This window comes from Eretmochelys imbricata, chromosome 5 (genome assembly GCF_965152235.1).
Source record: "Eretmochelys imbricata isolate rEreImb1 chromosome 5, rEreImb1.hap1, whole genome shotgun sequence".
Taxonomy (NCBI): Eukaryota; Metazoa; Chordata; order Testudines; family Cheloniidae; genus Eretmochelys; species Eretmochelys imbricata.
The window spans coordinates 25973427-25990199 of NC_135576.1; the positions used below are offsets into that span (position 1 = coordinate 25973427).

The 16773-nt window shown below is 37.8% G+C and overlaps 1 protein-coding gene and 1 long non-coding RNA gene across 5 annotated transcripts in view; one reads left to right on the plus strand and one right to left on the minus strand.

The window, feature by feature from the left end:
* Positions 1–258: 258 nt before the first annotated feature.
* LOC144264856 (uncharacterized) lies at positions 259–3312 on the minus strand. The gene is made up of 2 exons (XR_013346121.1): positions 2077–3312; positions 259–671 (listed from the first exon to the last, which is right to left on the minus strand). It is a non-coding gene; the product is annotated as an uncharacterized LOC144264856 (long non-coding RNA).
* A 117-nt stretch (positions 3313–3429) lies between these two features.
* NIPBL (NIPBL cohesin loading factor) overlaps positions 3430–16773 on the plus strand; it is a 294724-nt gene continuing 281380 nt past the window's right edge. For 2 of the 4 annotated variants that reach the window (XM_077816765.1, XM_077816767.1), the window contains exon 1: positions 3432–3765. The gene's annotated coding sequence lies outside the window, so the exon portion shown is untranslated. Of the gene's footprint in view, positions 3766–16773 lie in introns of all 4 variants that reach the window. The other 2 variants (XM_077816769.1, XM_077816768.1) reach the window with 2 other exon arrangements.

Sequence of the window (16773 nt, forward strand, 5' to 3'; positions counted from 1 at the left end):
ATTTACTTCTCAAGATGAATATTCCCCAATGAATTAATTATCTGGTGCAATTATTTGTGCCTGTGGATAACAGTCAATGCAATAAGCATTACTTTATATTTACATTCTTGGCAGATAGCATTCATCATTGCCTTCCTCCTACTCACTATTGTAACACAGCCTTAATACCAAAATCCTCAATTACTTGATAAATTTAGAATGCTAGTTGAGCTACACTGCTACGTATATACAATGAATTCCCAAAATTGTGCACAAAAGTTTTTTAAATTGCTAGCAAGTTTTATTTATTTATTTAAAAATATAACTGTCTTGTTCGGGCTTTTTATTTATGCAGATACACCAAAGACCTTCCAAAAATTCTGTGCAGAAATAAATACATATTACATATGGACTGACTAACAAACAGAAATAATGGTAATAATAAAAAGCTCTTATATATCACTTTTTATTTGGAGGTCTCAAAGCATTTTACAAAGGAGGTCAATATCATTATCCTCCTTTTACAGATGGGGAAGCTGAGATGAAGTGAGTTGCCCAAGGTCACCCAGCAGCCCAGTGGTAGAGCCAGGAATAGAATCCAAGTCTCCTGAGTCCCACTCTAGCTACTACTAGAGTACACCATGCAGAACTTAAAATGAGGGAAAACTTGAATGGATATGTTACACCAGATCCTGTAAAAAACAAATGGAAAAATTACAGTGCATACTTATTTTATTCATTCTAACAAGTAATCAAAAAATTAAAAAGTGTGCACATTTAGAGTGATAATTATCTTAGATTTACAGTGATGATAGCCATACATTTGTCATTTAGAGGAAAAGATGTAGTCTTAACCACCACCCAGTGACTTCAAAGGAAGCAGGATGAGGCCTAAAACTTTTGAAGACTTATCTGCAATTCACTTTTGTTGTAACATTTTGTTTCTATAATTTTCATGACACCATAATCTCTCTTCCTCATGGACATCAATCATATAACATGATGAATTATGTATAATAAATTGTTCTGTAAACATATATGACCCAATACTTATGGTTTGACATGGAGTCCAATAAAGACAATGGACTATAGAGATCTACTTGTATGGATCTGAATGCAGAATCAGGACCTTACTTTATTACTGTAAAAACCTTTATATCTAATTGCTTCCAGATAAGTAAAATATATTTAGTTTTTATGTAAGGAGCTTAATTTTACAAGTAATTCTGAATCTATCATGTCATAACAATAGTTTCCAAAACAACCATTGCTTCCAATCCTTTAATTACTTTTCTGATGCATATCTAATGTAATAAAATGACAATTTTCCCAAGTATTACTGCCTAATTTAATTAAATAGGGTTGATAAGACATCAGAAGAGGGTCACTCATATTATTAATCAAAGATTCAGAGTGAAATTCAATAGATTAATGTATGTTATTACCATGACATTTGCATTGAATAGCCACATTTTACAGAGAAGCACTTTGCTATTCCATCCTACAAATGATGGTTAGACTAGATGATTACAATGGTCCCTTCTGGCCTTATAATCTATTAATTGATTTTAAGATATTTCATTGTATTGATAATTTATTACAATTACTTAGAGGACTCAAAAACTTAAATCTAGTCAATTAATAATAATAAGTTACCATAGTTTCAGGTAGGTAATATACCTGGCTCTGCCAAGTTTTGTGGTTTTATAATCAAATTTTCCTGTCTTTTCCACCCATTACTCTCTGAACAGTCCACAAAAAGAAGTGGAATAACTAATGCAAGCCCTAATTCTGCAGATACATCTGCGCTTAAAATTACATGTGATGCATAAGCATTTGCAAGATCAGGGCCTAAATGGTTATTTGGAACAAGTGTAGGTAACAAATTTCAGACAAAAGTTGTCCCTTTAAACTTATATATAGAAATTTATCCATATGAAATTAGTATCATCAATACAGTACTGAAGTAAGATATCGCTCCTACTGCCTTCACCCAAAAATATGTAGTTTTAAAAATTATATTCCACTCTGACACTATGAACTAGTTTTCAATTTGAGAGGGACAGCCACGTTTTTAAAACGGTGGTGGAGACATACCTAGTAATTATTCAAGCAGTGATCACATAGAGGTCAGAGAGGATCCAGTTGCGTCGCATGCAAAAGCAATGGCATGATTTGGAAGGCATTTCTCCCATGTGTAAACTACGTCCATCCATAGCCGAAAGGATGCATTCCATGACATTTACATGTACTTACTGTCCAATTGTATGGTCCAATCCTGCAGTCCTTACTTAAACAAGGCTCCTATTGACATCAACTGGAGTCTCGTCTAAGTGAGGACTGCAGGATCGGAATCTCAATAGTGAGTAAAAAGGAGGCGGTTAACCCAGCATAAATGAAAGACACACACTTCGCACTATCCTGTGGTATGATCACACACAATGCCAGAACAGAAAATAGAAAAGCCTTCTGACTAGGGCTGTTGTCTTCGCCAAAGATTCCTTCACAACACATAATTAGCTTAGTAAAGTCTTTTCTAGGAAAATCTGGCAACAAACATTTCAGGTTCCAGCCAACGAGCCTTCACTTCAACAGTAGTCTCTCCCCTCCTCTGCACTTGCTTTTAAAAATCAATTATTCGGTTACCATACTCGTCTGGAAATCACTCGACACAGCAACATTTTCAGCATCGGATGTTTCAAATCTGGCTACAACAGCATCTTAACACACACATGGACAAGAACAACAATAAAATAAGATCCAGCAAGTTTCCAAGGTCTGCTAAATCGCAGTCATTCGGGCGAGGGAAGATTTCCTTCTTTTGGGATCCATTTTAATGCACCCTTTCAAGTGTCTCATGCGAGGAAGGATTTTGCAGTCATTTAAAGTCTTCCTTCTCATCAACATTAAAAGAAAATCTTCTTTCAAATGGTCCCCTCTTCACAGATCGCAGGTTCCCTTCTGCTTAGCGCAGGCCTAAATCCAAACTCCAGTCGCATTCATCTAGATGAGAAAGGGAAAAGAAAGAAAAACTCGGAGGCAGAGGAAGGGTGGAGAAAGGGAGAGACACAGACGGAGAGCTACATCAGCTGCGGCAGCCGGGAGGCGAGACGAGGCAGACGGAGAAGCTCCAGCTGCTGTGTGTTGCGGAGAGGGGAGGAGAGCAGTGGCGGTGGCGGAAACAGGGCTGGCTGAGTGAACAAGGAGGAGGCAGCAGCGGCAGCGGGAAGGGGGAGGCTGTTGGTGTTTGGCGCCGGTGGAGGGAGTCATTCCTGCAGCTGCACTTCCGGTCGGCATTTTGTTCTGAGAGGGAGAGAGACACACACAGGATCCTTCCCCTCCTCCCCCCCCCCCCGCTCGGTACCGACTCACCGTGCCCCAGCTACTCCCCCCTCCCCCGCCCGCACACACTCACACGCACAGAGGGAGAGGCGGTGGCGGCGGGCGGGCCAGTGGCAGCGGCCCCCCCCCCCCGGTCGGTGTGTGTCTCGGAACCGGTTCTGCCCGGCCCGTGTTGATGTTGTGAAGCAGGCTCAGGGGGAAGGGATTTGTCTCGGCCGCTCACCCTCCGGCTCTACATGTTCGCTGCACTGAGGAGGAGACGGAAGAGGAGCCAGCCCCCCTCCCGGTCCGGATTATTGTTGTTATATTATCTCCCCTCCTCCTCCTGCTCCGCGGCGGCGGCGGCCCAGCAGCGGCGGCGGCGGCTCCTCTGAGGAGGGAGGGGGGCGGATTCCTCTCCCCCTCTCTCGGATTCTCGTTGGATTCAGACGCCGATTTGCTCAGGTAATTCCCCCTCCTTGTCTCCCCTTCCCCTCCCTGCCCTCTCCAGCAGCGGGCCGGGCCTCCAGCGCAGGCGGCCCAGCTCTGCCGGGGGCAGAGGGGATTAGCTGTTACCCGGGTAGAGGGGGAGTGAGGGGCAGCCGGAGGTGTTCCTTGCACAACCCCCTTCCTTCTGTGTAGGGTTTGGCGGAGGAGATTGGCTCTTCCCGGGCTGCCGGGAGGCTCAGGCCCGGCGGAGGGCGCAGGCCGCCGGCCAGCGCCTTCACTCCAGCTCGGGGATTAGAGAGGCGAAGCGGCTTCTCAGTGACAGGCCTCAACCCGGAGAGCAGCAGCAGGAAACAATACAATTAACAGCAAATGTGCAATGATCCCTTGCCATATTTACAACTTCAGTAGGGCAGGGGGGAAAGGTCCCAGCGCAACCAGCCCAGAGAGTCTTCTGGACCGGGAGAGAGCAGTATGAGGAGCAGGGAGAAACAAATATTTCCATTATAACCATTATCCTCACCATTATTTCTCCTTAAACAAACTCCAGTTTGAACACTCTAAAGTTAATACACATGGATTTGTACAGTTTAAAAGATTGAACCTCCCAATATATAGTAATTGACTCGCGCTGTAATCACTACTTTTATTTATAGAATACAACTAGTCCTTGTTGAATGATTGACACACCATGAACACCTGGAGACCCCAGGAAATATTCATGGAGTATCATGTCGGTTATCAATATAATGTATAACGTAGAGATTATATATATTCCATGAATAAGTAATACACAAAAATATTGTTTTATGCTTTCTAATAACTTGTGAACAAATGGGCAGGGGTTGTGCACAGAGTGATAAATATGACATTTCAGGGATCAAGGTAAAACTGGGATTTTACCCTAAGAATGTGGGATTTAAATTGAATTAAAATAAGAGCTAACTTTTCTTGTCAGGTCAGATCATTTTGAGGTCCCGGAATTGTTATTGGCTGTTTGTGTCCATGATGTTTGACAGGGTAACTAGGTGTCATCTTAACAGAAAGTGTCTGTAAATGGTGTAAGTCATTTATAGTAAAGTAAACCTTGGACTAATATGTAGTGGAGTTGAGAATGCTGTTGAAAAAACTGGTAAATTTAAAGTACCCGCTGGTAACCAGTAAAATACTTCCACTAAAGCTGCATCATTGGTGAAAATTTGCTCTGATCAGGCTGTTTTGATACTAAGTTTCATATTTAATATTGAAAGGAAATGTTCAAGTAGTTAAAATGTAGCAATATTGCACAATAAACTTTCACTATATTGTAGTATGTTTTCTTGTTCAGGGAGATCTCTTGTAACATTAAGTGGTTAATGTGTCTTTAAAAGTAACTTTTTGTATTGTGTTCAGAATCTTTCTGCTCAGCCTTGCTAACTTGCCTCTCAGTGTCCTAATACATGTTTAAAAGATTGAAGTTAATATAGCTGTCACATAGAAGGCGTGTTTTTAATGCTGTAAATCCATGTAGTAGTCAGTAGCGTGTCCGTGATTTGTATTGGTCAGGGAGCAGTTTGAATTTTAAAAAGCCTGAAGATCCTGCTGAGCCCCAATCCCGGCCTCCCTCCCTCCCACTAATCTCCCATTCCTGTCTTTGTGCTGCCTGGTCCTGTGAGAGACACTGTTTGCAACAGGGCCTCAGGCCTACATGCGTGGAGAGGAACCATTTACACTTTGATAAAGCAATTTTTATTTTTAAACTTTATGAATTGTAGAGAGAGCTGCAAGTTGTTTCGAATTGTCCTATCTCTGTGTGTAACTGAATTGCTGTTTTCTTTTGGGCCATAGAGGGTGTGGAGGCCGACGTAGCTCTAGTTTACAGGAAAGAAAGGACTGTACAAAAACTGTTGTACTTGGGTAATTTTCATCATCAGGAAGCGACATTGGCCCTAGGGTTTCTCTCGTCATTTTTAAAGAACGAGTCTCTGGAACAAGGGAAAATTAGTTTCGGTTAGATGATTGCTAATGGACTTGTTTGATTTATACACTTTAATTTCAGTAATTTAAATTAAATAAGGCAATTGACTTGAAACATGCAAGATATGAGTAGGAATTGAGCTGCTATATAGTTCCTGTCAAGTTTTTCTTCTGACACGGTTTACTGCTTGTTTTTAAAATCCCAAAACATACATGTTTCTGGATAAAATTCATATATATGGAAAATGAAAAACATGTTTATAAACAAACCTGTAAATTGCAGACACTGTATTTATGATTTTTTTTAAAAAAAATCACACTTCTAGTGATATGCAATGTGTTTAATTTTGAATTATTAAGGTCATCATGGGCTACTTGGTGATATATTTTCTCAAACTCAAAAATATTTTATCTGGAAATTAAAAGTACTTTACACTTTACTGGGAGACGTTAATTTTTAGTTAACATTTTGAAAATCAAATTTTAAAAATAGTGGAAAACCAGAAGTATTTAATTTTCATGCCTATTTTCCCCCAAGCATAAGAAACTGTACTTCCATTTGTCAGAACAGCTATGTGTCCAAGAAGAAAATTTCTTAAAAAATGGGAACAGTAATTTACTTAAATAACTATGTTAAGAGCATAACTTTTAAAAGTCAGACAAGTGATTTTTATTTATTAGTGTTAAAGAAATCTTAGGTGTGTTAGTTGTAACTGAAAGAGAACAGAGAGAAAAACATTTTTCAGTTTATTTTGTACATTTGACAGCACTTTGTGTATGTTGTTGTTTGTTTTTCCATGTATAGTCACTTTGTTCCTCCTCCTATTTATGTGGTTTGGTTTGTGTTTTTTTTTTTTTTTTTTTTTACACAATTTGAGTCCCACAAAAATTGGCAAGAGGACTCAGGCAAAGATGTATTTCCTGAAGTTGCTTTACATTTTTTTTTAAAATAACCTGGGTTTCAGGATGAAGGTATATCTTTAACTTCAAACATTTTAAACATTTTTAAAAGGTAACAACAATATGCTTCTCTTATTTGTGAAAGTAAAACAAAACTCAGAATCATAAATCTGCCAGTACAATCAATTTTAGGCCCTAATCCTGCAGTTGGACACATGGAGTGACTCTTGCACTATGAGGAACCCTATTGACTTCATTGGCACTCTGTGATCTAACTGAAGAATCAAGGCCTTAGACTGTAATTTCTTTGGGTCAGGGATTGTATTGTTTGTTTTTGTTGTATGATAATTAGGACAAGGCAGCTTGACGCTGATTGAGCACTCTGGATACTCTTGCACTTATATATAAAATACTTTGAAGAGTAATAGGTGAAAGAGATGCCAGTTAAACCAGGGAATGGTTTCAGCTAGGGATTGAAATAAGGTGTTCTATTGCAGTTTTCAGTGTCTTAAGCTGTTAAATGTGATGCTTTTATGTGTGCCAAACATATGTAGTAATACAAAAGTCATAATATTGATTTTATATTAAAATTTAGTTCATGAAAGCCATTCCAGAAACCAAAACATTTTAGTGAAAAATCAGTAATTCTTTCAGAAAGAGAAACTAAATTGTGCAGCCTCAGTATCTAGAAGTAGAGAAGAAATTTCTTAAATCTTGAAATTAAGAATTCAGCTAAATAGTCTGTTGCTAGAAACTGTTGTTGGACTATATGCTCTGTGTGTGTACATGTATTCAGTACTTATGGATAGTCTCTGGTGTGATGACTTCCAATTTAGGTTGGGGGAGGGGAAAGACTAGCCTATATTAGAATAGCTATTTTGTTTCTCAGAATACGGTACCACAAAAAACAAAAAAATCCTGTTGCATTTAATGGGGGATAGAACTGGCCATTTTAATTTGGTGCTGCTTCTTTTGAATCTTGCTTTTTCCATTTCTTAGAAAATTTGCTATTCAGGTTAGTTTCTGATTTGAATGATCATATAATCATAAAAGTCCAATTATGTGGCGACATCTTCAAGGCTATTGTTGATATGGATTCTCTGTGGAGACACTCTGTGTAAAAGATGACCTTTTTTTAATTAGAGAGAAACCCTTTTAAAAAGATAATTATTAAAGGACTGTACTGAGGACTTACTGCTCCATTTATTTAAATTTGCATCTTTTTATTTCCTTTACACTTATAGGCAGAATCTGCTTTAAGGGGCAAATCCAGACCCTCACCCTAAGTGGGTGCAAAGGGCCCTCTTATGTTGGAAGTGGTGCAGGTCTACTTCACAAAGGTGAGAGAGTTAGGGGTGTAGAACTTGAGGGAGTTTGGCAGAGGCTATGGAGAGAACCTACAGTTCTCTTGCTTCCTGCCCCATTATCCACCACAGAAAACCCTGGTAGTAGTGGAGAGGATTTTGGCCTAAATGTACATATAAAATTAACAGGAATTTCAGTTGAATTAAATATAATCATTGATAGTGCACAGAGAGAGAACGTGAAGATTACAATTCACCTGAAACAAACTATAAAGAAAAGAACAATTCTTCAATATTCATTTCTTCCATGTTAAACTTGAAAGATTTTAATACAAAGTATTTTTTGCCTTCAATTAAAAAAAATCTAGAAATGTTTCATCATATTGCTATTAGTATTTGAGATAAATCAGTGTTACCTGTTGTTTCTCAGTGATAGAATTTTCCCCCTTTTCATCCATTGGTCTCAAAGTGCTTTACAAATATGGGTAAGTCTCTATAGTTTTTGCAAAATAGTATTGCTAGGCATTGATGTGAAACATTTTATTCAAACTCTAGTCCATATATATACACATCATGTACAAAAGCTGTTAAAAGAATAGTAAGAGTGCAAAGTAAAGGACTCAAAAATTAGGAAATGCCAGAATTAAAGTTGCAGTGCAACCTTAATTCAGCCCCTTTGTGTGTATGCTGTTCTCTTTAGTTACATAATCACATACTGCTATTTTTCACAGCACTCATTCAGTGCTCAGGATGGACAGTGCTCACTGACTTGCTACCTATTCATAATTTATTTTTATCATGATCATTCAATGTGTGGCCCTATGGCTTATTTACCACACACCATCCAAATTCTGCACTGAATACAGAATTATTAATTTCCTCATGGGCTTTCTGTAGTGCTTACCATTGAAGTATCTGGGTGGTTCACAAATCTGAAATAATTTATCCTCATTACGTTCCAGTGAGGTAATATGGTATGATTACTTGTCTTGCCTCTCGCCTCAGTGCAGTCATATGGACTAGATGACCTGTTGAGGTCCCTTCAGCCCAACTTTTCTATGCTTCTATGATTACCCCCATTTTACAGATGGGGATTAAGGTCAAAATTGTAGACAGTGTCCATAAATCTTGGATGTCCAATTTATGGTGCATAAGGTCTGATTTTTCTGAGTACTTAGTATTTCTGTACTACTTAATATTTTCAAAGCACAGCTCCCTTTGACTTTACTTGTACCTGTGAGTGCTTAGCACTTCTGCAAATCAGGTTTAGGGTGTCCCAATGTTGGGCACCCAAAAAGTGATGAACACTCAGTTAGTGGCCACCTATGAAAACTTTGGTTTAAGTGACTTGCCCAGCATCAAATAGGAACTCTATAGCAGAAAGAAGGATGGAATCCAGTTCTTCAGGGTGGCATACTACCGCCTTAATGCTGAGACTGTCCTTTCAGTTTCTACAGTTCTCTTCCTCATTAACTAGAAACCTTCAACTTCTGCAGCAAGTGAGGCTAAGATCCTATTCAGACAACAGCGTAATTCATTCCCTGAGCACCATTTACCATGTGCACTGAATGAGGCATGATCTTGTGGAGGAAAAATGTATGTGATCATGTAATTACTTTGTCATACTGCACAAAAAAGGGGGCCAAATTACAATTGCATGGACAACCTTAATTCTGGCATTTCCTAACATTTGACTGCTTGGCTTTGTACCCTCAATTTTCCTCTAACATGGTTTTCATATGTAGGTTTAGGTTTTTAAAATAGCAAATTGAAAAAACAAATTCCATCATGTGGAACTGTATTAACCCTCCTCATGTGGGTCCCTGGTAAGGTTGGTATTTTTAGATCTACAGCACAGACTTCTACCACTTGAGCTTACAGAGTAATAGGTAGCAGTAGGAGGCTGTTGCCGTATGTTCACCAGTGTACATATTTGCTAGACAGCAGAGGAATGCTGGGTCTCAGAAATTCTGGGTTACATTCTAAGATTCAAAGTTGAGTGTCGTCTAATAGTTACAAACTCTTGTAACCCTCCCCCTGCCTGTATTCCTCACCCCCACTGCATTTGAGGTGCGTGGCTTCTCCTGTACTGCCTGTATGCCACCAGGGAAACTTGAGAGCACAGTAAAGTGCTGAGTGCCACAGCAGGCCTGACAGGTAGGAGGAGCAACTGAAGAAAAGACTTGTTTAGTCCCTGCACTGCTAAGCTGGAGCATGTCCAGCACAAACTGAATGTTTAGAGAATTTTGATGCCAGACTCTTAACAAAATTCTAGTGAGCACATGTAAAGTAATTTTCAGAGACTTAGAACTCAGCCAAATTTGGGAGGCTTTTTATAGGGACAGCAAAGAAGTACCTCTCTAACCCCAGGATGATCCCCGCCAAATGTCAAGACCCTGTTTCAAAGGATGGAGGTGCTATAGCATCTCAGTAATATGGTTATAAGGATTCCTTTTTTAAAAAAAAATATTGAGGACACCTATTTTTCTCTCGCCTAATTTTCAAAAACAGAGACTTCAAAAAATTAGCATGAGGCATGCACCTGGTATGACACATTTCAGCCCAAATGATTAAAGTTTGACAGAGTTATACGTGAGCTGAAAACATGGTGTTTAAAGTGTTAGCTAACCTTAACAGTAGGTTTTTCTGTTACCTCTGCCTCTAATTATGTGCAGACATCCTGAATTCTGGCATTTCCTACCTTTTTGAGTGCTTGACTTTGCAACCTTTAATAATTTGTAATGTAGTTTTGTGTATAATAAATATAAAATAATTATGATTTAATACACAAGTGGTTGAATATGTTGACTACTATATTTTGGTGACTTGTTTGGATGTCAATGCTTTGAAAACATTATTAACAGTATATATATAAAATATACATTTGTGTGAATATAACATGTTCTCAAGTACTGCCACTTAAACAAGCTATCATAAAGTAGCAAGCTAAACAAAATTTTAGTCATGACCTCCACATAATACTAAGAGTCTGTTCCTGCCAACTTTCTCATGTGAGAAGCCTGTTGAAGTCAGTGGGGATACTTGTGAATAAAGACTAGTTGTATAAGGGTTTGAGCAGTGGGCCCTTAATCTGTACTCCGAGTATCCAGTTAAAAAGGTATCTGGAGCCTGGTTGGAAGTACCCTAGTGCTATGTGCTGAAATTAGCAATTTTAAATTTAACAATAAAGAAATTGTATTACTGTTATAATTAATTTGTTTATAATGCTTTCAAACTGCTGCTCAAACAAGCCACCATAATATAACAAGATAAACAGCTCAATTTTCACACAATTAATCTTCAGACTGCAACTTGGAAAATATTCTACTTCATCTATTGCCATTGTGTAGGTAGTAACATTTAATACAAAAATGTAAAAACATGAATGTTCTATATTAAAATATATTTAACATGTTTATTTTACACCTGCCATAAATACTTTTTCCAGACTTAAACTAAGCATACAGTGTCATGGGAATAAACAGGTTTTAAACCATACTTGGCAAGTGATTAGCCATAACGTCTATGTAGATGGACCTTTTATGTCTTCCTGGAGATCCACTGAAGTTGAAGGTCATCAGCTTGGCTTCATTGTTGGGTCTGGGGCCTAAATTTGAAGAGAGTGTTGGAGAGGAGAACAAATGGCTTTGCATTAAATTTTAAAATATGCTGATTTCACATGTGGAATCATTAGGTTTCAGAAGTGTTAAGTATATGTTTCATTAAAATACCTATTTGTATAACACAATTAAATCCAAAATAATTCTTTTAATATTAATGTCTTAAAGCAGCCTAACTATGTCAGTTTAAGTAAAAATAATGAAAAGTGTAGTTCCTATACTGTTGTTTTGTGATTAGTAAAAATTAAAAGTATAAATGTGCTTTCATTCTGAAAAGTCACTCTGTAAAAAATGGTATGGGGTATTCATGTTTGTGTCAGTGATTTCCAGATCAGACATGCTCAGTTTTCAAATTTAAAAAAAAAAGGCATTCTGATTTCAAATGCTGCAAGAATGCTATCAGAATCCAGGCTATTTGGATTCTTTCTCTTGTGTATCATTGTGACTGATAAAAATTCTGAAGGGCATATTAAGTTCTCAGTTTCACCCTTGTGGCTTCATTCTCAGATTATGCACCCAGGGATGCTTGTGAAAACTCATTGCTTTCAGTAGGTTCACACAGGTGTAACTGACTAGAACATATACATCAACAAAATTGTTTACTAAAATGGAATAAAATCCTCTACACAGTTATAGCTGTATTTGCTTAGCAAGGCCAATGTGATTAAAATACAGTAAAATATTTAGTCACCACATTCAGCCGTCATAACTTTGAATACACAAGGGAACAGATCTGTTAAGTAAGAAGGTGTTTTTTGTTTGTTTGTTTTTTTTTATGTTGTCACTTTACAGTCTGGACCTACACCATTGAGGCCAATGTGATCTTTAACTTGTCTGTGCTATTTATACAATATTGTTACTAATGGGGTATCATGATTAACTTTCTTGGAATTTGCCATAATCATTGCATTAATTTTTTTTATACTTTAGGAAAGTATGTTTTTCTCAGATTTAAATCTTTCTGTATGTCACTGTAGAGTGATAAGAGGTAGAGGTAGCTTCCTGAAGGTTGGAATTTCTTCAGTATAATTTTCTGAGTATAAGTAGCTCATTAAGTTTACTAACTTTAATGCTGAAGTATTAAAGCTGAAAGAAAGTATAGTGGTACATTATTGTTACTGTATTTCTTTAGCAAATCAGTCAAATAATAGATTATTATAGTTGCAAGAAATCTTACGTTCGCGCTGGGAAAGGTTCGAAATATAGGGGAGATACATACCCCCATTACGTGTGCACTGAAAAGAATAGTAACTTACTGCAAAACTTGCCTCAAAATCTTGCCAAAAATTCAAAACCACCCGCTTAATGTTATGCCATACCAATTCACAGCACAAAAATGGCCCTGTACAGAAATTGCATGCTGTAAAGAAGGAGGTGTGTTTTGAAGAAACAAGAGTAGTCAGGAGAAAAATTAAAGTACTTAGCAATGAGATCCTAAAAAATATAAACGAATATAAGGAAACCGTAAGATAATGGTGTTCTGTGTAGTATTAACTTGCTATTATCAGAAATTTCTGTGGCAAAACCTAAATATCATAGTGGTTGCCAAAGCATATTGGCAGTAACGTGTACAACCTGTTGCCTAGGGGCCCACTTGTGGTCCTGTAGGCTCTAAATTGTGGCCCTCAGTGGCAACTATGTTAAAAGAAAAAAAATATTTTCAATTGAAATGAGATCCTTGGATCATGCCCTGTTATTTTTATAATCACTAGTAGGAGATAGTGGGCACTACCTCCCACTGTTGTGCCAAGAACAGCTCTGATGTGACCCTCTCACCTGTTGCAACACAGGAGTGGGAAGTAGTAGAGAGCAGGACGGAAGCCTCCGCCTAGGTAAGTACTTAGCAAAGGATGGCTTCCCTTCTCACGTAGCCACCCATGGCAGTCTTCAAAAGGGGAATAAGAGGACACACTAAGAACCAGCAATCACTCAGTGCAGCTTGAGTCTCTGTCCAAGCCCTGGTGCAGGTTAAAGCAGTCTGGGGCTGCTCCAGCTTGTGCTGTGTCAGCTGGCTGTAGTCCCCAAAGGACTATGTGCCAAATGCCCATACCATTCTTTCTTACAGCCTCCAGCATTCCCCTGTGACGTGGTCTGCTGGGAGAGAGGTGTAGGAGCAGGCTATAACAACTCTATGCATATTGGGGTTCTTGCATACTAGAGGAATTCCAGCAGGGAACTAGCAGGTGGCTTCTTCTCCCTTTTGCTTTGCCTGAGCAGCGCAGGACTGACAGTCTGCCCCAAAATAGCCCCGTGACCTTTGTGAAATAACATTAGGTCCTCCAGGTGAAAAGATTGAACACCACTGATACATGCATTAAAAGGTGGGTGTGCATGGCTTTCATATCAAACCAAGAGAGATGCAAAAAAGTTTTTTTGCATGTTTGTGTCCTGTAGCTCTCTCTTACAGATTCAGTAGCGCAGTGCTCTGTGTCTTTTCCCACATGGTATGCATTTTTTTTGTTTGTTCTTCAGTGGAAGTTTGTAGTCGTGGTCACTGTCAATTATTTCAAAACTTATTTTTTCTCCCAACTGGATGGGATGGTACATCTGAGGTCCACCTTTTGGGCACATTTTTCTAACATCTCGCTTTTACACTTTTTTAACCACAAAATAGAGAATGTCCCCTAGTTAAGAACAAAGAAGTAGAATTGTTGTAGAATACCTATGTTCCCAAATTGCTTAAATCATATAATACTGAATACTATATCTTTCACAATCTGATTATGTTGCAACACTAGATGAGAGAGTTCCTCCTTTTTTCCTACCAAGAATTCAGACTTTAAATGTAAATATTATGTTTTAAGCTATTAAATTAGTTCTACATACATGTTGAAACACATAATACAACATTATTGAACCAGGATTAATAATCACTACACTTCCTTTGGAAGGGATAAATTACTGTTACACCATTTGTGTAGCTGTGATTTTCAGCCTTTCTCTTATAAACTTGTGCTTGTTTGTAAACGTTTACTCTTAATTAAAACTTGGCATACGCATCTTTAGAAATTTTACATTTGCAGAAGTTCAGTCAAAAAAGTTTGATACATTCGCACACTTGCATAATTAAACATTTCTGAAAGCTCTAAAGTGGCTCTTGGTCCTTGATGTAGGATAACTGTTTTGCCTTAAACATGTATGTGCAGTACATTTATATCATGTTAAAAGTTGCTGTGCATGTGGGGTAATTTTCATTTCCTCTAAGTAGAATAGAACTTGTAAAATCCGATGGAGTCACTTTTTCTTTTACAGAGTAATAAAGAGTATCATGAAAAAGAAACAAAAAAGAAATCTAAATTAGTTATAGTTCATTCAAATTAGTGCCTCCTGAAAATGTGAGTCTCTTGGGCTTGATTTCTGGATTTTTTTTTTTCTCGGCTTAATTAAGATATATAATATCTTGTAATTTAGTCTGCAATATATTTGGTGCCTTTTTTTTTTTTTTTTAATTTGCATGAGGACTTTTGGCTGTTCCTAATGCTTTTGTAGCAGAAGGACCTGGCTCATGTTCACAATGGCCACACATAGAACAGTGGTACTGCCTAGATCCTGTGGTAAAAAAAGTGTGTTATAAATGTCTGATTGCAATAAGGGCCAAGACTATGAGTATAAGATATGGGATGATGTGAATCACTCTGCACAAGCTGTCTGCATAGCAACACACATGTGAGATAGGTGGAGCGTCTCTGGATTGGGTTGGGGCAGGGCTGGGCCATTTCGATGTGGATCTTTCTAGACTCACCCTGTAGGCTGAAGTAGCCTTCAAGGAGCAGTTCTTTGAATTTGGGAGAGAAGATTTCTTCTCCATCGGCCCAGTGCTGACTTGATCTAGCTATTCAGTCTGGGTGTTGGGACTGTGTCTCTGGTCCTAAATCTTTATTCTGCTGGTTCTATTTTAGAAAATAAAATAGATTTTATAGCTGTATTTATAGAAGGCACTTCATACTATCTGTTTTAATCTAGCAAATAAAATTATCCCCAAAGTTTGCATTTAAAAAGTTAAAATTAAAACCCAATAAAAGCAAGGAAATTCATAAATATATGTGAAAGGTAAAATATGCTCACTTTTACATGTAGAGAGTCTTAACTATTTTTAAATGTTTCACTAATTAACTCCATGGCCAATATTTGAACATTCAAGATTATAGGATTTATATATAATATAAAAAGTAATGCTGATCTGCTAATGATTAGGGAAGCTGCACTAATAAATTCATCCTTTCTTACAGGATTTAGCTCTGTAATATATATATGAGCTAAGTGTCTGGTCAAAATCAAATCCGGTTCTTTACAGTGATATGTTCTGCCTGTTGGGTGTGAGGACTCAGAACAAGAGATCCATGGTCTTCCGATCTTGCACAAAATATGTATAATATATACCAACTAAATTAGGTATATTTAGGGTGACCAGATAGTAACTGTGAAAAAACGGGACAGGAGGTGGGGGGTAATAGATGCCTATAGAAGAAAAAGTCCCAGAAAACAGGACTGTCCCTTTAAAAATGGGACATCTGGTAACCCTAGATATATTAGTTCTTCTAGGTTAATTCCAATATAAATCTAAACCACACTTGCACACTAACTCTACTTATATCTTAATGTTCTCTGACATCAGTATGACATGGCTTGTTCACATTTTCTGTTCCCTCTGGCATGCAGAAAAATTCACTATCCTAAAACTGTAGCAGAACACTAGTATTGAAAACTTGAATACAACAAAAGCCAATTTAAAGAACTGTGTGTTTATCATTGACAAGGTTCTCTGTACATAGATTTCTATCATATTTCAGAAAGAAGCAAACAATGACAAAAACAGTAACAATCTTGTCTCCTGATGAGTATTGTAAGTTGTCTGTGGTTAACTCCATTCTTGTTCTGTTGGTGATATAATAGCTGGAACTTACCTTCATGACCATCATGCATTTATAATTTAAATGTACAGTGGCTATAAAACAACACAATCCAAGATAAATTACTAGCCTATGATCATGATAGCTTGTGTATTTCATAAGATAGCTGGGGTTTTGCATGCATGTGTGTGTTGAGGTTTACCACCATGTATTTATCCTCCTAACATATCCTGATGTCATAACACATATAGCATTTGAGGGTCAAATGATCCAAAAGAAAGTCTGCAACAAACCTCTTTGTTGGTAATCTGCCCATAACAAAAGCAAACATTTATAAAATAAAATAAAAATTCCAAATAACTTACTACATAGTTTGTTTTAAAGTCAAAAGTGCTC